This window comes from Eptesicus fuscus, chromosome 21, assembly GCF_027574615.1.
Source record: "Eptesicus fuscus isolate TK198812 chromosome 21, DD_ASM_mEF_20220401, whole genome shotgun sequence".
Lineage (NCBI taxonomy): Eukaryota > Metazoa > Chordata > Mammalia > Chiroptera > Vespertilionidae > Eptesicus > Eptesicus fuscus.
In genome coordinates, this window is record NC_072493.1 from 33,540,362 (window position 1) to 33,565,423 (window position 25,062).

A 25,062-nucleotide genomic window follows, 5' to 3' on the forward strand; every position below is an offset into this window, starting at 1 on the left:
GTCCTTGAGCTGCAACATTTTAGGAGGTTTTATCCAAGAAGACCACTTTGTCTTCCCGGATGACAAACCCTCTACTTTGCTTTATGAGGCAGTTAGCAACCCCACACCATGGACAGGTTGGGACCTGCGCAGGCCTCAGTGAGCTGCAACATTTGAACAGCATTGCTACCAGGACTTACGTAGAAAGACTCAAGATCGTGTGCCCAATTGAATTTGTTTTTTTGCAATTTCAGTTTTGAGGGAAATGTCTGGAATATTGTTTAGTTTTGCCTTTTTCCCCCTTTCCAAGTGTGCGTACCTTATTCTTGGAGCCAAAAAAAAAAAAAAATCATCCGGATATTCATTTATTATCTTTACCAATGCTGTCTCCATGTCCTTTTAGCTTCTGTTGATGGCTAATTTTAAATGCTTTTTTTAAATTACCTCAAAAGCAAAAGAGGAAACTAACCAAAATGAATCACAAAATCTAAACCTGGATGCCACCCAGGACTATAGTCAGATTTCCATTAGCCAACTCTGGGTTATGCTATGTTCATGTTTGTAACTTCTGTAGAGGTGGGCCAGTTTTTAATGTTGCAAATTTTAATATAGAGTTTGATCCCTCGGAATTTTTTTCTCAGTAGAACTGATCACTTCCATGGGATGGAGCCATTCCTACTTTGTGTATAGAAAGAGCTGTAGTTTTTTACTTTTCTAATATTCTAAAAAAAAAAAAAAGATTTTATCACAAAAGCTATTGTCTTGCCATATGAAGAGTAAATACTTTGGTTAACTTTTCTCTCCTAGATGTGTTCATCTATCCTGGGCAAATGCCAATTCAAAATAACATCTGTTTTTCCTCTAAGTTTAACTAATACTTAGAAATGTAAATAGAAAATGATTTCACTTTTATCTAAATTTATTTGATTTAGGGATTTGATTTTTCATTAAGATTAGTAAGATTACATATATCTGATTTAAATAAATTCCAGATACAAATATTTATTAATTTCCATTCATGATTTTAACTATATTGACTTTAGATGTGAGACCCCAAAGCCCTCTATTTTTAGAATCACTAAATTATTTTTCTCCATGCATGTGACCTTTAGACATCTCAATTCCAATGTCCCTTTTTAAATGGCTTAACCCTTTTAGAGTTCCTAGGAAAAGCCACTGCATACCTTTGCACGTATTTGTAAAGACATTTCTATGTGAAATCTTTATATATCATGAATCCAGCTTTTCTAAACCTACTGTTCGTTGTCCCTCCATTGAGTCTGCTGGATCATCCCCAACCCTGACTTACTGGCAGATTGACGAGTCCTTTTATGTTTCTCATTATGTAGTAGAGGTTAGGGGAACTTTACTACCAAGTGACTGCAAATTGCTGTTTTATTGTAATGGTCACCCATTCACATGAAAGAATCTGTGTGATCACATCATTTAAACATAGTCTTGCCGCTAGTATTTATTTTCCACACACACACACGTAATTTTGTTTTTCTTATTGCTTTTTAAGTTCTTTGCGAATCAAGGAAATAAATCTTTTGTCATATGTGTTGCAAATTATTCCTGGTTTATTATTTATCACTTAAATTTTTCTAGTTTGTCATTTGGCATTTAATAGATATGTGTGTGGAAAACAAGACACCTCTGGATTTTTAAAAATACTCTGTGTAAGTTTATTGATTTTCTTCTGAGTGTAGCTTTTAGTACTTTTCCTAAAATTTTAAAATTTTGAGCAAGTCTAAATTTGTAAACTAATTATTTAATAGTAAGTTTGAAATGTCACACTCTGAAGTGATTCTAGATAGATATTAAAGAAGAGATTAAATAAAGGCCCCCAGTTCCAGAAAGATATTAATGTTTAAAATTACAAAGAAGAGATTAAAAGCCTTCAGTTTCTTGAAGATATTAATTTTTAAAGTTACACATTTTCCTTATTTTATCTTACATCAAAGCCTATTGCATAAAGGATTAAATCCCAAACATAAACACATAAATATCCTTTGAAAAAAAGGGAAATAAAAATAGTGAAATGCTACAAGAATAGGAGTTAAAATATGATTTTAGTGGCGAAGTAGCAGGATTGTGACGCTGGACCTCGGAAGTTGATCGCCTTATTACGTCAGTCACTTAACCTCTCCGGTCCTTGGCTCTCCCACGAATAGAACGAGTGGAGGACTGTCTCACTGGTTTCCAAGCGATGCTTGAAAGACTCTCTAGAGCTTAGAAAAACCCTGGAAGGGTCTGTGAAGCAAAAAATAAACTTTGACTCAACCATATCTATCACGAGACCCTCCGGTTAACTCTCTGAGAGCCGGAAACTAAAAACAAACTTCATCTTGTCAGATCGCCTCTTTCCACCCAGTGAAAGCCAATACGCACTGTGACCTGTGCTTATGCGTGTACACTTGTGGGTTGATAGATCCAGTTCTTCCACAAACATCTGACTGTAGGACGAATGTTGTCAATTGCACACCTGTGAGCTAGAACCAGCCTTTGATACTGATGTGATTATTTATATAAAGGAATAGATTGGCTTTGCTGAATTCACCGACTTCTAAACTTCGCCTCTAAGTTTCTGCCATTTCAAGGCTGTCTTGATTAAGATGTAGGAGGGAATTAAGTTTATTCATGTTGGATTAATGAAACGCTGATTTGAGTAGAGTGTTCCCTTGCAGTATTGAGTACTTCTTTGCTTTTCTAAAATCCTCTTTCTTCACTCCTTGAGTTTAATATATGATTATTTCCCAGGAAGTACTCACATAGAGTGTTTCAAACTACGCATGTGGCCATTTTATATCGGTTGCAGTATCTGGAAATTATGGTTTCATTATCTCTTGGACTGTTCTTTAGAAAGAAAAATGTGTGTGTCTCCACCATTATAAGTTTTGGAGGCTTTGGAACGCTATTGAGATTGAAGTACTGTGCTTGCAAAAAAAAAAAAAAATTGTTTCTAACAAAAGGCGTGCTTTGAATTTTCCTTTCTACGGCCTTTTTATTCATCTTTTTTTTTTTTTTAATTCTCACATGGTGTTCTGAAGCAGTTACCATGACTCTAGGGGCTGAATTCAGCTTTGCAAATATGTTAAAAGAAATTATCAAGCACTGTCCTTCATCTAGAAATATCATCCAAGGGAAAAAAAATAAACCTTTGCTAGCTAGCGTTGTGCAACGAGCAAAAGGATTTAATCAGCACCATTACTTTCCACTGACAGGCTCAAGATTGTACTGGCTCTGAGAAAGGAACTCTTTGTATACTTCTTTCACACAGTTACCTTTGTGTTCACCACTTCCTGAGACCCAGTGCACCTCAGTGATGGCGTGCAGGTACTCGTGTGCTTGAACATGCATGATGTGCCTTGTTTAAAGGCTTACACTTGAAACTCGTATGGAGTTTAAACATCCGCTCTGGGAAACGGAGTGGCCTGCAGGTACCTTCATTGAGATCCAAAGACGGTTGAAACTGCTACATACCATCCAGAGGTGGTCGCCAGGGCCCGCCGTCATCATTGGGTGCAATGAGATGTATTGTCCCTGTGGAGTTTCATGGATGGCTCATGGATCACATGAATAAATGATGATTTATAATGACTCCACCACCGGTGGTAGCTTACACGTCATTGCTTATATGTCGCTTCCAGCTCTAAATGTTTTAATCAACTTGCTAAGTAAGAAAAGCTTGCAATTGGGGGCCTCTTCCCGACAACATGTTCTACAAGAACTCTGAAAAACACCAAGCTGGCTTTCGGTTATCCAGAGACTGACTTTTCTGTATTGTTATTATGCATCATTTTCCTATAAACCATCACTGAACTTTGTCTTTCAGTCCAAGAACGGTGAGGAAAAAGGAGGGAAGAAATTAACGAAGAAGTTTGTGCCTTGGTTTCTACTCCGTGAAAGTTTATGAGAAGGTAGGTGAGTCACTGGCTATGTGAGTTTTGAATTACTTGTCCATTAGTCTAGCTATATATATTCTAAAAATATATTTTTATTGATTTCAGAGAGGAAGGGGGCGGGAGAGAGAGAAACATCAACGATGAGAGAGAATCATTGATTGGCCACCTCCTGCATACCCCACACTGGGGATCAAGCCTACAACCTGGGCATGTGCCCCGACAGGGAATTGAACCATGGCCTCCTGATTCATAGGGAACACTCAACCACTGACCCACACTGGCCAGGCAATCTAGCTATATTTTTAATGACCACAAATAGTAGGAAACCACATTCTGTGCTATTTTGAAATAGTGGAAATCCTTTTATATCTGAGTGAACACAGAATCTGACTACATCCTACTTATTCACCCAGGTCCCTGTTTAGACTTTTTGGTATTTTCTTTTTATATAAATTATTAATAAATTCTGCATATTCAGAGACAATAGCAATGTAAATAAATTTCAAGGAGCTTACTAAACCTCTTGCTTAATATTCTCACTACTTTAATAAATACATTATCCTATTTCTATTGAGGTCCAAGTTTCAAATTAAATAGGAAAAATAACTCAGGAATTAGTTTATCTATTTTTTAGCCATATAAAGGTAGATAGAAAGATAGTGATACATATATGAAAGGCATTCATATATACTTTCAGGATAGTATATACATTGTTCAGTTGAATAAGTCAATTTTTTTTTTTTTAGCTGAAACTGTTTATGTTTCCATAGCTCTTAGGTAAACTTTGAAAGCTACCTTCTCAGATTCCTCCATGTAGGGGTTGAAATGTCAACACTCTAGAAGGACTCAGACACACTCCCCATTCCCTTCACGACGAGTAGTGATTGCAATGAGATTTGAGATATAGCAGCCTCTCTTCTCTCTCCAAAGAAGTGGGGAGATAAAAGCAAACAGACAACTGACATGAAATTTCCAAATTAAAGGTAAAAATGGGAACTTATTACCTGCTTAAATATTGTTTTTCATAACATTACATTTAAATTCTCTAAGAATAAGTTCCTTTTTAAAAAGTGCCCTTAAATTGTATGCTTTCATGTCATTAAATATTTATTTCCTTCAAGTACATCAGGAATGTCATTCATACCAAGCCCTATACTATTTTTAATCATAAAACACAACTAGGCTTATTGACTATGAATGCCTTCTGTAGTGTGATGCATTATAAAATGCTGTGCTCTGCTTTTATGGAAAACAGTCTTTTTAGTGTAACTTTGGCTTATGCACATTATAGCAGCTCTTTTCTGGTCACATCCAGTGAACTGAGACACCTTCACTCTAGTATCTGGAGTCTCCTCCCATAAATATGTCTTACGAGCATGCATTGAATGTCCCTGAAGAAAAACCAATATGGAAAGTTCATAACCTTTATGAATACTCTGGGTTTTGGTTTTGTTTTCCAGCATATATGTATCAGGCAAAAATTTCCATATGTTCACTTTTCAAAGAAAGGTTAAGTAGACTTCACAATCAAAATAGAAGTGCTGCTATTTTTCTCAAGAAAATTTTATTTTGGCATATGACGTACATAATAATTATCTTCCTCAATTAGCAGCCCATTCAGAATATCACTGCTACTAATTTTATGTCACCACTTGCCTTCTGAATGGTCTGAATATTTGATCCAGAAAATAGTAAAAGGCTCTCTTTCAAGTCACTGAATAAAAATGTTTCTTTGTTAAACATCTGAATTTATAAATTGTAAATCAGAGCCTATTCAAATGGTAGAAAGTATTGTTAAATCCAGGGTGAAGAAAGGCAAGAACTTTTATTATGCTTGGAGAACTCTTTTCCTACTTTTCTCTTGTCACTTAGTATATAGATGCTAAGTATAAAGTCACCATGAAAGGAGCTGATAACTACTTTATAAGCTTTTATTGGGGCAAAATATTTCTAGTCCAGAAAAACAAGTAAAGAGTAAAATGGGATCTGGGCCTAAGCCCATGGAGTGGTCTGTGCTGAGGGATGTGCCGGGAGCTGCCAGCAACCAATATTCCCAGCGCTGAGGTGTGGGCGCCCTGGCCCTGAGGGAGCACCTGGGGGCAGTGCTTCCACTCTGTTCCTCTGGAGCCATCATAACTCAGCAGCATTTAGACAGCTCCCCCAGACCATGCTCTGTGAACACTGGAGCCTGAAACGGGAGCAGGCGCACATGGTCGGATTGTCCGTCTTCAGTCCTGTGTCTCTTGCAGGAGGAAACTACCCATAAAGCCATGGGCTGGAGGCCATCCTGGTGCATATCTCGCTGGCTGTGAGGCGATTCCGGCTTTCATCCACTCCTCTGGCTGGATCTGTCACTCCAGGTATGAGAACCTTAACATTTTCAGCGAAAGCCTCCTCTTTCAGCATCACAGGTGATTTATGGGGGTAGACTTTTTCATATGGACATATTGAGGAGCTGTCAGATTGTGTTGATTAAGTACTCGGGCTCCGGAGGCACACTGCCAAGGTTAAAAACAAGAGGGGAAAGCATGCCACCTTGGAGTCTGTCAGCAGCTTCTCTGTGCTTTTGTGTAGTTGCCTACCATGTGAGTCAGGGATGATGATGATGATGATGATAGCTACCTTAAAGTGTTGTTACATGAAATGAATCTATATAATACCTGGCAAAGTCTGGAACATGGTAAACACACATTAGTTACAAGAACACTGAATTGTAGTAAAATTATATTCTAAGTAACTTTAATTGTACACAGTAACCTGTAGTCATACTTGATGTATTTTTATTGTTGTTAATCCTCGGCTGAGAACACTTTCTCCATTGGTTTTTAGAGAGTGGAAGGAAGGAAAGGGCGTGGAGAGAGAGCGAGAGAAACATGGATGTGATTGAGACACGTTGATTGGTTGTCTCCTGCACGCACCCTGACCGGGCCAAGGATTGAACCTGCAACCCAGTATGTGCCCTTGACCAAAAATCAAACCTATGACCGTTAGGTGCATGGGCTGATGCTCTAACCACAGAGAAATTCTGGCCAGCACTCAGGGCATTTTTACAGCATCCCTGGTTACAAGTACAAACATCACAGAGAGTCGAGAGATTCAAGGATGGGGCCTCAGACACGTGAGGACTTATCCTCACATCCTCTCTAACCACTGAGAGATGCAGGGTGAGAATAGGGGGTCTGAGAGTGCAAAGGAGGCACCCCAACCAGCCTGGGAAGCTCAGAGGAAGGTGAAGTGAGGGGGCAACGGGTAGGCTATGCTGTCTAGATTGTATACCGGTTCTCTATCACTGTCTTAAATCACCACAAACTTAGTGGCTTAACACAATGTAACTGTTTTGTCTTAGCTTTGTGGAGAGCATAGATCTGAAAGGGTCTCAATGGACAAAACCATCCTACTGGAGGCTCCAGGGGAGAATCGTTTCCTTGCCTTTTCCAGGTTGGAGACGGCCCATTGGCTCCCGGCCCCCTCCTTCATCTTCAAATCCAGTGACTGTAAGTAGAGCCCTTTTCGCATCACCCTGCACTAGTCTTACCTCCTGTCAGCCTTCACCTTCCAGTCTCAGGACCCTCGTTATTGCATTGGGCCCACCTGGGTAATCTCCACATTATAAGGTCAGCTAGTTAGCAACCCTAATGCCATCTGCAACTTAACTTCCCCTTAGACATGAAAGGGATCCTAACCCCAGGATCTGGCAATTAGGACCTGCTCATCTATGGGAGGTCTTCATTCTGCGAAGTCCAAATGTCAGTTCGCCTAAGGAACAGAACAGGGAAGGAAGAAAGAAGCGCAACACTGAGGATTGAAAATGGGCTTTAATATACACTGATTGGTGTAAAGGGAAAAGATCCACGCATTTCTACAGTTAAGTTTTCTCAGCTAAATTGGTATTAGCAAAATGCCTTCTTTTTTCTTCTTGAGAGTCATAAGGTGTGATGCAAGCATCTGATTGTTAGCCAAATAAATGGGGGAAATCGAAGGATGATTTCATCTTTGCTGCTCTGCATAGATTTTGTTTACATGTTATCAGCATTAATCTGTGAGCTTCACATCCTTTCCACTCTATTATTCTTACTAGAAAAATTCAGCTTCCAGGTCATTATAAAAATCTAAACTGGGGGGAAAAAAGTAGTGTTTGGTTATATATGAGCTTACCCTACTACTGTTTTCACTTTAATATGAAATTATAAGGTAAAAACAGTACATAATTATAGTTTTAAGACATCAAGCAGGACATGGAGTGTTAAATAATAATTTACAAATTCTCCATACTTCCCTATTTCAGTCCCAATTCTTAAATATAATTGCAATTAATATTTACTTGTGCATCTTTTCTTCCAGACATTTTTAAAAATATATTTTTATTAATTTCAGAGAGGGAAGGAGAGAGAGAGAAACACCAAAGAAGAGAGAGAATCATTGATCGGCTGCCTCCTGCACTCCCCCCTACTGGGGATCGAGCGCACAACCTGGGCATGTGCCCTGACCTGAAGTTGAACCATGACCTCCTGGTTCATAGGTCGATGTTCAACCACTGAGCCACTGCAGCTGGGCCAGACATTTTTAGGCATGCATATGTAACATTGGACAGTCAGGATGACAGGTCTAGCGTTCTGCAGCACGGTGTGTGTATATGCCCAATTGCTGGTTTGAGATGACTGTTTAATAAGGAAACATTTATATATTGATGACATTTAATGTCTTTTGACTCTTTCAGAATCACTTTTATTTATGTACCTTGGTTATTTTAGTAGAGTTTTAAGATTTATTCTTTGTGTATTGTATTTTTCTTCTTCCTCCTCTTGTTGTTAATGGTATCGTCTCAAGAAAGGAAACCACCGAACTACAAGCAGTTACCTAACACATCCCCTCCTTTTGGAAACGTCTTCCTGTCACATCCTTGAACACGTTGTCCCTGGTTCTTTCTGCTTCAGGGACATCAGCTTCTGGCCACCTTATCTCTCACCTTCTTTGTAGCTTTGCCAGTGCCGGGAGTGAAGTTTACTACCTGCTACAGAGCAGGTTATCAGGAAAGTCAATTGGTGTCTTATCTTCAGTAATTTGTGGAATTTCTACTTTTCCACCCATGTACTACAGGGCCATCTCCAGCGGGGACATGGCGTGAATTCTAAGTCCTGGCACAGCAGCCACCACCTGGTCTTGTAAGCTTTGATAAATTATTCACCACTTTGGGCCACTATGTTGTTATCTACAAAGAGGGCCAGCAGAGAGGGCTGGATTTCGATCGATACTATGAGCCCCGGGGTTCCGTGGGGCAGCCCGAGAGTGAAGGTTGGGGCTGGGAAGATAATAGGGAGCTTGCCTACTTTCATTTGCTTGGATTTTAGAAAATACAGGGTTTGATCCTTAAAATACTGAAATCCAATAGACTAAATAATCTCTATATGCGTATCTCTGAGAAGATACTATAGAACATCCTGTTTTGTGAGCTAGACACAAAATACCTGTGGAACTTGCCTAAAATCAAATTAAGGCAAGTCGTAATTTACTGTTTTAAAAACATGGAAAGATCTCTTTGATTCTCCGCATTTCAGTAGAATGAAATGCTTTTAATTTGATATTTGTATTATCAAAAAGCAAATATATTAGAAATCATTTTAAAATGAACCTTTTTCATCGTAACAATTCATATATCTTTTGGAAACTCTGTGTTTTTTAAGTCAACGATTTTTCAGTACTCTCTATTTCCCAAACAAGTCATGGGAATCTACTGACTCAAAACTCCCACAACTAAATTTTTATATTTATTTTATAATTACTTAGTTGTGCTAGACTAGAGATGATAGGATAATTACCAGGAATACATGTAGCTGGACCTTTCAACTCATGTGTGCATGTGTACCCATGTGTTCCTCACTTGGCTGCAACAATATAGTTTGGGCAGATTGATTAATCTCTATGTGTCTCTTTTTCAGAATCTCTAAAATGCTTTCTAGAGTTGAAAGTTATAGTTTATATGCTAATCACTTCGTTCAGTGCCTCGCAGATAAACTGCAAATGGCTACTAACATTGAATTGCACGTTGTCTCTATGTTGGCCCAAGAAAGTCAAACCTTAACCTCTAGTGCCAAATTTAAGGAAAAAATACACACATGCATATTTTATAAAATTTATCATAATTATTGAAAGAGAATTACTTAGAACTGTTTAGGCATTTCTATTTCATATATATATATATATATATATATATATGTATATTTTAATTCATGAAAGTGCATGGTTGTTCTCCTTGTTTGATCTGGGAATATATATAATCCAAAGAAAAGAACAGTACAAAGACCACCATGGAACAAATAGTACATTATTTTTGGAACAATAAACAGAGGGAGCAAATACAAAGTAATATCAAAAACTTCACCTCTGCAGCACCCAGAGCAGACATTGCTGAATTGATAGCATCCTTTTAATTGTTTTTAGCTAAGCTGCATTATCTTATTATTCTTAGCGCCATACTCCAGGCAGCCCCTATTCTAATGTAATGTGATGAAGAGGGGCTCAAACATACATAAAAACTATCAATGAATTTATTTCCTCCATATAAAAGTAAAGCAACAAGTAGTAAACTAAAAAATGTTCATATAACTCAAACATCTTTAGGAAAAATTTCCTAAAATGAATAGTTATTATAATGAAGGAAGAAGACTGGAAAATAAATGAGATAGATGTTGAGCTTATTTCTTAAATCTCTGATTTAAAAGAATAATTTTTTTGCCAAAACAGAATAATTATGAAGTAATGAAGACTCGGTAAAATACATATTAATCAACTATAGAATTTGAATGTGCATGTAAATTTATAAGCAGTGTGAATGAACTTATTTAATATTCAAAGATAGAAAGTAAATTCCTAAGTATTGCCATTTTATTTAATTTTCCTCAAATCTCTAAAACAATTTTTGTAAAATATATTCCTATTTAAATAAATTCAGAATATAATTTCATTTAAAGATGCATTTTTACAGCACATTTATCTAGTCACTAGATGTTACACTGGAAAAGCATGAAAACAGAGCCAGTAAATCAAATTAATATACTCTTTCAAATGTAGAATCCCAGAATATTGGAACTAAAAACATTTTTAAACACTAACTGATCCAGCCTTCCTAAGCTGTGTTTTTATTTATCTTTGTACTAATATTTTCCCTTCAACCATTTATATTTTTATCTTATATGTAAGACATATGTATTCTATGTAATATGTATTTCTAGAAATCACCTGAGATTTATTTTTTTTGAGATTTATTTTAAAACAGGATGATATAAACTAATTTAACATCTTCTTTCCCTTTTTTAATTATGCATAGAAACTTTTAATCTACAAAATAGTCACAAATAATGCATATTATGTATGTATTATATGCATAAGCCCATACACAAAGAATAAGATACAATTTTCAGTGAAAAAATGCAAGATTATTACATAGGAATCCATTTTGACTAACATTTGAGCAAGATTATTACATAGGAATCCATTTTGACTAACATTTGAAGCAAGATCTTTCATAAGTCTGCTACAAACTTGGTAAAATAAGGTAAGTACTATAAGTTATAGCAATTACAGTTGAATGAGGACTAAGATGAATATTGTAATCCACACTGAAAAATGAATACAGCTTTCTGTGCTGGTTTTCCCCAAATTGTGTTCCTTGGACCATTAGTTTTAGAGTGTGTTAGTAAAGTGTTTCAATGGAAAAGGTACTTTGGTCAAAGAAGTTGTAACTATTTGGGTAGACATTATCCAGCTGGCACTGTTATATATGTGAGCTCAGGTGCTGTCGCACGCAGGCGTGCTGTTCTCCAGAGGGAAGGTAGACGGCTTTGCCCCATTCCCACTGACCAGGGGGCTTTTCTGTGACAGAGGATGTCACAAGAATTGTGTTCCTTGGAAGATATGCTCGAAGTATGTTTGTGGGTTGTTGTTTTTTTAATGTTTTACATTACCTTTCCATATCTGTTATTAATTATATGTTATGTGTGATGTGTTCACTTAATTCCCTAAGACTTCAGTGGGAATATACATATGTATATATCACGGGTTGGATCATTTTCACCAAATACAGCCTGTGAAGGAAGAAGAACTACTCGGGTGCATTTTCAATGGTGATCAGTACAAGTGCTGTTAGATTATTTTCCAAGAAACAAAATGCAGAATGACATGCATTTGGGAAGCACCACACAGATAGTAATGCACACACACACTTAAGTATAAATGCACAGCAGGTCCTCAAATAACTTGTTTCATTCAGCATCGTTTCAGTATGATGTCACTGGACTCTAGGAAGTTAACTCTTGTTTATATCCATCAGCCTATGGGAAATTGGTCTTGTTATATAGCGTTTCACTTAACATTGCAAAAACCTATGAATAATGTTAAGGGAAGGGTTACTTTATTAAAGAAACATATGCAGTTAAGTACAGTTTCTAGACAGAGCCTTTTCCTGCAGAATAGTAATTCCTTTGAGTCTACACTTAGCTTAACAATAAAAGTTTAATTTCAGCTTGCCATGTGTCCATGGTAGATACTTCTTAAGGAAGAATCAGATCATCAATGATAGTCCAACACTGTAGGTTAGTGCAGGGACTCCGTATTGTCCCTGTTTGTCTACAAGGTGAGGATTTATAGGTAAGTCAATTGATTACTTGTACTCTGAGCTCTTGATTTCACACTTCAATAAAAAGCAGAATATTTTCCAGCATTGTTTCCTTATGGGAATGTCTATTTGAAATTTAACAATTACTCTTAAGAACACTGTGCACATCTTAAAATGCATAAAAGGAGCAGATTTGTGGGGAAACGATCTTAATGAGGCAGCTTTTAGGGAGGAGGAAATTCAGGAGAACTGTCAGAAATCTGCCCCTACGCTCAGTGGGTGTTATTCTCCAAATGCAAGTCATTTTGTGTTTTGTTTCTTTGAAAATAATTTAACACCGTTGTTCTTGTTTACTTGCGCTGATCACCATTTAAAATGTATCCGAGTAGTTTTTCTTCCTTCACAGGCTACCCTTGGTGAAAATGATCCAAGCAGCAGGTCGTACGTGTGATGACACACACGGAGTCGGAAATCAAACACACGCCAATTAAACGGCGTGTTTATAGTAAACACCTTTGCAGGCTGTCTCTCCGGTTGCATTGTGTCTGCTGTAATTCACAGTGTACCACAGGCTTAACTCAAGCTGCATGTAATAAAACTTTTGCTGTTTTATTTTAAGAGATTTTTTTTTTTTAAATCCTCACCTGAGGATATGTCTACTGATTTTGGAGAGAGGGAAGGAGAGAGAAACATTGGTTGGTTGTCTCCTGTATGTGCCCCGAACTGGAATTGAACCTGCAGCCTTTTGGTGTACAGTACGACGCTCCAACCAAGGGAGCCACCTGGCCAGGATAAGAGATGATTTTTTTTATTATTACTAATAGCTGTAGACTCATAGAACAGATTTGGGTGAAAAGTACTTTATTTTAGGCCATCAGACATAGTAGCTACATATGGCTATTTAAATTTCAATTCATTGAAATTACATCATGCTGCAATTCAGTTTCCCAGTTGCACTAGCCATCTTTCATTGTGTAATAGCCATACATAGCTGGTGACTGTTACACTGGATAGTGTAAATATAGAACATTTACATCATCACAGGAAGTTCTAATGCACAGCCCCATCCAGCCTGTTGTTCCTAGAGGGGATCCCAAGGTATATGGAAATCAAATAGGTGAGCCCCTTTATTCATATGACTTGTTCAAGTGCATAGTAGTTAAATCGCAAAATTTAAAAAGAATCTGGCCATGTGTATTCTTGAATGTGGTTGTGAAATGGGTGGGGATTATCAGCATTTTTAAAATAATCGGATTGACATAAGTGTTGGTGATTTTTTAAAATTTTCTAAAATGCTTTGAGATATTTTACAAAGTTAAACACATCCATTTCAAGTATGGATTTTCACGAATTTTTAAAAATGTATGCACTAACATGAGCATCAACATCTCAAGACAGAATGTTTCATCACCTCAAGAGGGTCCCTTGTGACCCTTTCCAGTCAAACCCACACCAAGGTCCAGCCTCGGGCAACCACTGATCCTTGTGTCAGGATAGATTAGATTCCTATTTTCTAGAATTAGAGTCTTACATTTGTATTTTATGTAGTCTTTCCTGTTTGGTTTACATCCTATATATTCACTAAACTCACTTGTGTTTTTTTAGTAATTCTTTATGTAGATTCTTTATTAATTTCTACATAGAGTCATGCTATTTGTAATTAAAGATTGTTTTACAACTTCATTTCTAACAGCATCATGCCTTCTATTTCTTTTTTTAGTCACTCCAGGACAACACTTAATAGAAATTATAAGCATGAACACCTTGTGTTCCTGACATTAAAGGGAAATATCCAATCTTTCATCCTCATCCTGAAGCAAGAGGTTATCCATAGTTATCTGTTATCTAATCTATCACAGGGATTAGACTTTATGCAAATGTGGGAGCTGGTTTGCAGTCTCTTTAAGGCAATTGTCTTTGTATCTGGTGATGTTGGAATTTGAAGTCAACAAGACAGGCAGTTAAACAGGAATGATTAAAATGGGCTGATCACGGACAAGATGGAACCCACAAACATAGCTTGGACCTAGGAGGATGGCGTGGAGCCTGTGTAAGTTTGCACTGTCCTCCGCCTTGATGATGTGGGATTCTTGCAGGGAAAGCTGGTGCCCTTGTCAGAGCTAAACAGGCTTTTGGCTCAAAGATCAAAGAAACTGGGAGAGGAGCAGTGGCAGGGCTGGCTGCCGTCCCATGAATACACAGCCGCACGCTCCCTCCAAGCACTGCTTTCCTGTGTCCTACAAATTTTGGTGAGTTGTGTTTTCATTTAGTTCAAAATATTTTTAAATTTCTCTTGTGATTTCTTCTTTGGCCTATGTGTTGTTGAGAAGTGTCTTTTTAAATCTCCAGGTATTTGGGGATTTTCCAGCTATCTTTCTAGTATTGATTTCTAGTTTAATTCCATCATGGTCGGGGAGCCCACATTGTATGGTTTCTTTCAAATTTGTTAAGGTGTGTTATGGCCCATAATGTGGTCTATCTTGGTGAATGTTCCCTGTGAGCATTAGAAGCATGTGTAATCGCTCTTGTTGGATGAAGTAGTCTGTAGACTACATAATATCCATTTGATCGATGGTGTGTGGAGTTCAGCTATGTCCTTACTAATTTTCTGCCTGCTGGATCTGTTCATTGCTGATACATGGTGTTGGAGTCTCCACCTCTAACAGCAGATTAATCTATTTCTCCTTGCACTTCAATCAGTTTTTACCTCATGTAGTTTGACGCTCTGTTGTAGGCACATACATATTAAGGATTGTTATGTCTTCTTGGAGAGTTAACTCCTTTATCATCATATAATGCCACTCTTCAGACCTGATAACGTCCCTTGCTTTGAACTCTGCTGTGTCTGAAATTAATAGAGGTACTCCTGCTTTCTTCTAATTAGTGTTAGCCTGATACATCTTTCTCCATCCACTCATTTTAAACCTATATTTAAAGTATGTTTATTATAAAATACATATAGTTAAGCCTTGTCTTTTTGGTCCACTTTAACAATCTCTGTCTTTGAATTAATGTATTTAGACCCTTAACATTTAAAGTGATAATTGCTATAGTTGGATAACATCTACCATATTTGTTACTGTTTTCTACTTGTTGTTCTGTTCTCTCTTCCTATTTTTGGCTTCTGTTCTTATGATTTTAACTGAGCATTTTATATGATTCCATTTTCTCAGCTATACTTTTTTTTTTTAATCTTTTTTAGAGGTTGCTCTAGAGTTTCCAATATACAAATATCCAATTCCACTTTCAAATACTATACCACTTCACAAGTAGTGTGAGTACCTTATAATGATAAAATAATCCTAATTCTTTCTCCCCATCCTTTGTATTATTGCTGTCATATTTATACAAGATTACATAAGCACATTAAACACATATAATCAAATACATTGTTACTGTTAATATGTTAGATCAATTTAGAATAAGAAAATTAACCATTTTTACTTTGCCTTTACTTACTTATCCAGTGCTCTTCCTTACTTTATACAGATTTGAATTTCTGAAGTAAGTAAATCATTTTTATTTCTCTCTGAAGAAATTCTTTTAACATTTCTTGCAAAGCAGGTCTACTGGCAAAAAAAACAAAAAACCCTCTATTTTTGCTTGTCTGAGAAAGTATTTCTCCTTTACTTTTGGGTACAGAAAACTAAATATTTCACTCCCCTCTCCTCCTATTTGCATGGTTTCTGAGGAGAAGTTGGACATAATTCTTACCTTTGATCCTCTCTAGATAAGATGCTTTTATCCTCTGCATTTTATCAAGAATATTCTGTCTTTGATTTTCTGAAAATTGGATATGATGTGCCTTGGAGTAGTTTTTTTGCCTTTTTTTTTTTTTTTTTTTTTACATTTATTCTTGGAGTTCCCTGCACTTCCTGGATCTGTGGTTTAGTGCCCTTAGCATATTAATTATAGTTGTTTTACATTCTGGTCTGATAATTCCAACATCCCCAACATTCCAATATCTCAGTCTGGTTCGGATGCCCTCTTCTAACAGTGAGGTTTACCTCTGAGTATTCCTTGAAGCTTTTCTCCATATCTGGACATGATGTGCTGGGAAAAGGAAGCCAGCACTGGTTCCAGCATAGGCTTCTGCTCTTGTCAGGTTTGAGTCTCTTAATTTACCTGTCTGTGTCTCCAAGTTTGGTGTAGTAGTTTACCCTATGACCTCACATCTCTGACAGATCTAAGATGAGTTATTGACTTTTTGATTTATTGTTAGGATGCAGTAATGACTTCTAAGTTTCTTACATGAAGGACTGGAAATTGGAACACTATTACAGGCATTAAAAATAATTCAGAGCCCATAAATATAGAACAAAAGGACAGAGCCCATACTGTAACTAACAGGGAGATACGTTTTTAAAATCTTTGAAATGAAAAAGAAAAACAAAAGCAAACCTTTGTTTTCTACAAAATACCATTTTATATTAATTTTGGAGAGTAATTTACTTCTACTTTTTTTCCAACTCTCCCATCTAAGAAAAACTACAGCTATTTTTTTTTCCCTTCATTAAATAAAGGCCCATTGTGATGTTGAGCCCCACAAGGGCATACAGTTCTGTGAAGGTGAATATTGCTGTTGGTCTGACGGAATGGATACAGGGAGCCTTTTAAAAATAAATGTTCCTTTCCACCATGACCAGAAGTAAGGAGGACAAAAAGCTCACCATGGCCTTAACCATAAATATCCTTAAAACGTAACTCGTGAGTCTGAGTTGTTTGGGGTAAATATTGAATTTGTTGATACCTACAAAAATATTTCTTGACTTGTTAACCTTTTCAATTGAAAAATGATTGCATTTAGAAATTAAAATACTGAAATTCAAATAATTTTTAAAGGTATACAATGAAATAAATGACCTCTATTTCCATGAGAGTATTCTAGAATGCCTTTTTTCTTAGTCCTGATAAGAGAATATGAAGCACAGTGTTCACAATTTTATTCAACTCCGTGAGGAAACCATCAGGAATAGAAGAGAGCTCACTTAAAGCACAATGGAGAAACAAGGAGATTGGTTAGTCAAGAAAGAAATGTCTAAACAAGATTGCTAAATTATGTATAAGACTGGCTGTCTAAAGGCCAATAAATTAAATTATCGATATTTCCTGGTTAACCTCTAACTGTATTGAGCTCTAAACTACCTGCACATTTATCACTTGTGGATTGTTAGTCAAATAGACTGTGACCACAGAGTTACACCTCCAAGAGTATCGGATGAGAGAACACTTTCTAAAATGCTCTGACACAGTATCAACAGCAGTCATCACTGCGCCCCTTTCTAGATGCAGCTCCATAGGTCACCTTGTTTTCTACACCGAGGAGGCCTTTTGGGTTCAAGAGGGATGAAGTGATAACTCCCATCCCCAGCCCATCCTCACAGGAGGCTTATTTACAATATACAACCCAGACACGCCAGGCAGTGCATACTAAAAGGGCTTCTTCGGTAAGAAATCAGGATACAGCAGCCCCAGAAGACTCTCATTTATCTTCCAGCTAGTAAATTCCATCAGCGTGCCTACAGGAGGACAAGACAGCCTGAATTGTTCCCGAGGAGGACAGAGCAGGGTTACAGACCCACACCTCACCCTTTCTTACCCATGTGTATGACAGCAGTGCTTCTGTAAGTTGTCTAGCGTTTGTTTTGGGTGGTGGTAAATAATGCTTTTTTAAAGTAAAAAATCATGACTTTCACACAAATATACAAAGAAGGCATGCCATAGATTTTATATAACACATTAATTAAATAGCAAGCCAGCAAAATGTCCCATTGGTTCCAGATAGGCCATCAGAAATGCTGGAATGAATTTACAAGCAAATGCTAAACTGGTCAACATTTACAGGAAAATAAACAGTTGCATTCACTAGCATTTCTATGGGAAAAATAATTTTCAGTATGTTTCCCGCCACCCTAAAATAGCTCAAAAACAATGCCCTGGAAAACCCAGTCATGTTTTGTGTGGGTGGGTATGCATTTCAGAATGTTTCATCATTTACCCAGACAGTGGACACTTTTATCAGGTACAGACCTAGCAGGAGACTTGCTGGATGGGGGGGTCTTTATATGTTCAGGTTTAGTGGCTATTGACAGATACTAGTTTCTCAAGTGATGTGCCAATTTACACTCTCCACCCATCAGCTATGTGGAATTCTTTATATGCTCTTAAAAATTAGGAAGTTCTGACCCTCAATTCAGACTTTCAGAGGGTGAAGCTTGATTTTAAGCAATCTCCTTTGTAGTTCTCACGCATCCTAACTTTTCAGAGTGACAATTCGTGGTATAATAAAAGAATCAATCTGTTCTTTGTCTCTGGTTCCAGGAACAGAACTTCAAAACCCTTAGAGCTTCCTGAGACAGGAGTGTTTTCATTATGCTAATAAGGTAGGTCCTGGTAGGCCCCCTAGATGGCTTCAGGATGGGGACTGGTCCCGCAAAAGACCAACCATGTGGTTAGAGCAGTGGTTCTCAACCTTTCTAGTGCCGCGACCCTTTAATACAGTTCATGTTGTGGTGACCCCCAACCATAAAATTATTTTTGTTGCTACTTCATAACTGTAATTTTGCTACTGTTATGAATCATAATGTAAATATCTGTGTTTTCCGATGGTCTTAGGCGACCCTGCTAGCGGTTCTCAACCTGTGGGTCGCGAACCGCTGCTGTAGAGCCTAAGACCATCGGAAAACACAGATACTTACATTATGATTCATTAACGGTAGCAACGAAAATAATTTTATGGTTGGGGGTCACCACAACATGAGGAACTGTATTAAAGGGTCGTGGCATTAGAAAGGTTGAGAACCACTGGGTTAGAGGGATGGAACTTTGAGCCAGCCTGGCCTCTGGGAAGTGGGGGCACCTGCAGATTGCGTTCAATCACATGTCCAGCGATTTAATAAAAACTCTGGATATGGACTCTGTGAAGTTTTCTGGTGTGTAAAGACATTGACCCACTTGGGGCTGGTGCTGGACGCTGCCTTATACTGAGTACATGTAATTTACATGTTAAACAAGTGAAATGCACTGATCTAACCTGATTCTTACAGCTCTTGAGTAAATCATTTTAGAAGTATAAGTTCTATGAGCATGGGCCAATTACAGTGGGGGGTAGGGAGCTTGACGATTCTGCCCATTTGGACACATTCTAGGAAGTTGTGACTGAACGACGGGCACATTATTGTGTGTAGGAAGACTATATATCATCTTAGGAAAGGGCATTCTGTAGAATACTAACTTTCAGTTCAAAGCAAGTTAAGACAAATGGACCATCTACCTTGTGGTCCAGACGGGGTGCACTGGCCACCATAATAGGATTAAGAGGAGGAAATTGAGAAGGAGCTTGAGCTGTGATTTGTGTTTCATTATCGCCAATATGAGGAGGCATCTAGTCTGTAATTCACAACTATTTAATTGTGAGGCTTAAATTCAACAGAGAAAACATCTATCTCTAGGGAATTAGATTATCCCAAGAGGAAAACAAAACCTTAAAAGAACTGATATTAGGCATTCACAAACAATACAGTGTCTTTCAATGTTAGAAAAATACTTTAGCCTTCATTTTCCAGAATTATATAATTTTGAATCGAGATAAGACTATGTTGAACTTTGGATACCTGGCTAAGATATTTTGGTTTTAATTTTCGCTCACACTGGGGGTTGAGAAGTTTGGATCAGAGGAGTGAGGAGAAGAAAGTGGTGCCATAGAAATGGATCTACAATAAGCAGGTGAATCGAGGAAGGTCAGTACAGACAGACAATTAACATTCACTCCCATGGCTGCCAGACTTTCTCTGGGTTCATCAATTTACTCAAAACTTTGTGTGTTTTAATTTCTAGGGTTGTATTTACTACTTATTTCTTCCGTGCAGACTATGTTTTTAATAAGAAACTTCATGTGCATTTTCAGGCAGGTACCCAATTTCTGAATGACTAAATAGACCCAGACATATCATGAAAACCCTTATTGTTTGAGAATTCTGGCCAATTATTCGCAACTTCAATATCAATTTTAGGAAAGAGCAGCCTCTTCATATTGCCAAAACGAAGAGTGTACCCAAGTTGGGCAGGCACCGGCAAGGAAGACTGGATTCTACGCAGCTGCGGTAGGGGAGAGAGTCACACTCGGTCTGAGCACAACTTCACCGAGACAAAGGGCTGGAGTGAGGGAGAACACCGACCGTCTACTTCTGGAAACTGAATTCACCCAAAGGAAAAGTGAGCTCTCGCGATCTTTGTGACAGAAGGTAGCTTTGCAACCAAGAGCAAAGAACATGTCAAAATTAGGCTCGTACATTGTCACAGGAACTGGGAGGTAGGGGTGCTATCTTCCTTGATGTCTACATTCCAAGAGATGGGCTATAACACTGGCGAGAGGCTTTTTAAAAGATGTATATCTCAAAGGGGCAGAAAGGAATGTCCAGTAACGAGTTTTCTAACATAGATGTTCTAGATAAGGGAGGTCAGAAGAATCCTGTGTAAAATTTGTCAAGATGAGGGGAATATTAAAGCCATCCTAGTAAATATATTTAAGCTTCTTAAAATGTACTGAAGCAATTATATAGAGGGGTAGTATATCAGTCAGAGTTGTAAAGAAAAATAGAACCAGTAGGATGTATGTGTGTTCCATGATTTATATACAGGGTGTCCCCCAAAAATGTATACACACTTTAACAGCCGATAGCTCAGTTTTGAATATGAAATGTATTTCAATAAGCACTGCCTTTATAATTATTCAAAGTGTGTATATACATTTTGGGGACACCCTATAGATATGCATATATGTGTAAACATATACACATATGTTAAAGGTATACATAGACACATGAGTGTTTGTCTATATATGGGGAGGGAGGAAGGATTGTGGAGGAAAAGGTGTTGGTTGCTTCTCCAGTCTGAAGAAGTAAAGTTGCTTTTAGGCAACTTCCACCTAGTTGCCTAAAAGCAGGACATAAATTTATAAAGGTGTCCTCTCTTTTCTCTACCAGGAAGGACACAAGTTAATCGCTGAGACAGCTCTAAATTCTAGACCCCAATGAGCCCAGAGATAGCACCAGAGGAACCAACAGAACCAACGTTAGTAATGAGCCCTTATCTCCCATTAGTGTCCCCCCATATGTTTGCCATCCCTCTGCTTTGAGTCACTTATCACAGAGTTTTCCCTGTGTCAGAGAGATGCACATGTTAATAAAATTCTGTTTTTCTGTTTGCTCTGTCTTTTGTAGGCCCCCAGGCAGAATGACCTCTTCTTTGGGGTCCACATTGTGGAGTGGGTAAGGGAGGATAATCTGTTTTCCTCAAATTCCACTGATTTAAATGTTAATCTGATCTTAAAAATACCATCATGTAGCAGCATCTAAACCGATGTTTAACCTTTTGCACTCGGATGTCGAGTGTGACTCGACACGGTTAGCATCGGTAGCAGCTTGTATGTCGAGCCACACTCGACACGTAGTTTCACCGCGGGGGGGTGGGGGGAAGGGGGATTTTTGTCTATTTTTCCAGTATCTTTTCTTGTTTTCATTAGCATGAAAGGACAAGTAAAATGTAAATGCCGTCTCAACTGATGCCACCACCTAAGCTTCACCAATGGCATCTTCAAAGGCTATTTGTTTCTAAGACACATCAGTCACGTGAAAAAGGTTAGACCAGTACACTAACTTCCAGGGGTAGATTATTATCCACTAACTTAGAGCAACGTTTAGATGGAAAGCTCCATATAATCACACCTCACCCTGACAAAAAACACAAAGATTGTGTTGTTTGTTCTAACAGAAAAATCAAAGGAGGAAGAAGAGAGACGATTTATATTTGCAAAACATGTGAATGTAAACCAGGTCTTCATGTGGGTGAATGTTTCAAAAAATATCACACCATGAACAATTATAGAGATTAAAATTACTCTTTGAATGTATCAATAATTTGAAATATAAAAAAAATCCAAATAAATAAGTTTGTATGAAAAGAAACTCCAGTTTTTTATTCTACTGCCGCGCTTTGTAAAATCTGGGTTATTTAAAAAATTAAATCCTGAGTAGAATAAAGGAATCAAGAAAAAAGCAAGCGAGTGCAAAGGGTTAAATATCTGTGTACCATGACCTAGCCAAGTTGACACATAAAATGAACCCTCGCAGGCAGTGGGGCTGGTACACAGAAACGCCCTCTGAAGAGTGTCTCTGAGAAACGTCCTGTACCACTTACACCGAATAAATCGGTTACCTAATGGCAAAAAAAATGAGCTAACTTGACATAGACTCGGTTCTCGTGAAATGTTATAGTTTCAGAGAAGCAGAGACAAGCACAATTTCTCTTTTCTGGATAATGAAGCTTGCTTTGAAATAAATGAGTATCAGGAAAGTGCCCCGAGGCAAAGAAGATGCAGCTGCGTAAGAAAAGGATCCAATTTGGGAAGCAGGAGCTGTGCGCCCCATGGTCCTCCAGGTGAGAAGCTCTGACCTTCTGATGATAAGAGCATTATTTCTGTAACTGCAGGGGACCCAGCGACAATCTGAGCGCGGAGAGATCTGCCGTCTACATTTTCACTGTGAAATGGCAAAAAAGTGGGATGTGGAAATACAGCTTTCCTTAGAGTTAGTCTACACACCTACCACCCATGATAAGCATTAGATGTCGTTAGCCTTAGAAATGATAACGTGCGATATTGTGTAGTGCTCGGTACTCTGGGAGAGTAGGAGATAGGAGAATAAAATAGAAGGGTGCATTCAAGCACTAAATAGAGATGTTAAGAAAAGCTTGCAGCAGATGAAGTTATTATTCACCGGGTGTGTTGCGGGCTATCTCTCAGATCATTGGATACACCTTAAAATGCAAATTGCTTCTTTCTAGATATTGGCAATTTTTCTCCATCCAGGGGACTGAAGATAATTTTGGCTCTCTACCCAGGGCCCAGTTTTTCAACTTCCAAAGTCCTGTAAAGGTAAAATTATTTTAATCTGTCCCCACAGGTTCCTCCTCCTCTTGGAGTCTTCACTATCCCATATTGTTTAGCTCTAAAGAGTCTACTAATGAAAGACAATTCCTAACACTAAGGAAATGAAAGCAATCTACAGATTTGTGGGAACATATTTGCTAGCTATTTAATCACTTCTCAAAGCTCAGCAATCTGCATAACATGGAATTATTACTCTGGTTTTCAGAGTCCATGCCCTATGTTCCTTCTTCTGACTCCATCTCCTTCCTTTTTTTAATTCATATTAAATACTGAAGAGCTGCAGAATATCCACCTAAAAATGTCACTTTGGCATAAGGATTATTTTTGAGCTGAAGGCAATTGAAAAGAAGCCCATAGAAGGAAAGCTCTCTGCCTTCCACCTAGTTGCCTAAAAGCAGGACATAAATTTATCAACGTGTCCTCTCTTTTCTCTACCAGGAAGGACACAAGTTAATCGCTGAGACAACTCTAAATTCTAGACCCCAATGAGCCCAGAGATAGCACCAGAGGAACCGACAGAACCAACGTTACTAATCAGCCCTTATCTCCCATTAGCGTCCCCCCATATGTTTGCCATCCCACAATTTGTTGCCCAAGAAACCCCAAATCCTTTTACTTTCACTCACTTTTCTAAAAAGTTATTGATCTTTTGTTAAGATGCCATCTAAGCCATCTTCTAACCTCTGCTTTGAGTCACTTATCACAGTTTTCCCTGTGATAGAGAGATGCACATGTTAATAAAATTCTGTTTTTCTGTTTGCTCTGTCTTTTGTAGGCCCCCAGCCAGAGAACCTAGGCAGGTGGAGGAAAATGTTTTCCTCCTCTACAGTATCAAAGTTCACTTTCATAAACATTACTTTTTTTTTTTTCCCTTTGGTGAGAGATTACAAATTTATTCGATCATCCGCACACCCAGTGGCTGAGCCTGGATGGCTCCAGCAACCAGTGGTGGGAGTCAGTGGCTTTTAAAGGACTTTTGGTGGGATTTTTTCTGGGCGGAGACTTCTTTATGCATACCCGGAGGGGAGAGAATGGAATGTGGTTAACCACCCACTTAGAATGCCAAATATTTGGTTCTTTTCATTTAAAAATGCCTACTTTACTGAATTCTAAAACCTTATCAATGGTATAATAACATTTCAAAAAAAAATAAACCAAACTAAATTATAGGATCAAACCTGATTTTAGGGTTTTAAAACAGAAAGTAATACATATATATGAGTTACAAAGGGTGGGAGTTAATGGGGAGGGTGAAATTCAAAGTTGCCATACTTCATGACTTCTTGAACTGAGTAGGATGTACCTAGGTTTTTTTAATTACTCTTATACTTTACAAAATATATGGACATGTAAATATAGTTACCATATTTGTAAATGAATACATACATATATTGTGTAGACATCCATTTGTAATGGCTGATTTCTGATTTACATAGAGCCTGGGCTATTATTCTATCTCCAGATTATTTTCCTTAATCATTGTTGATGTAACTCATGGATTGGATTGCTTTTGAAATACACTTTCTCTAACTTCATTTAGTTGGGAATAAACACTTTGACAGTATTATGTAATATTACTTCAAGATCATCTACATGGAAGCCTTTCTTTAAATTGTGTA

The 25,062-nt window shown here is 37.8% G+C and overlaps 1 long non-coding RNA gene across 1 annotated transcript; it reads left to right on the top strand.

The window, feature by feature from the left end:
- The first annotated feature begins 3,881 nt into the window (after positions 1–3,881).
- On the top strand, positions 3,882–7,287 carry LOC129147795 (uncharacterized). Its single transcript, XR_008555005.1, has 3 exons — positions 3,882–3,899; positions 6,134–6,244; positions 7,231–7,287. It is a non-coding gene; the product is annotated as an uncharacterized LOC129147795 (long non-coding RNA).
- The last annotated feature ends 17,775 nt before the right edge of the window (positions 7,288–25,062 follow it).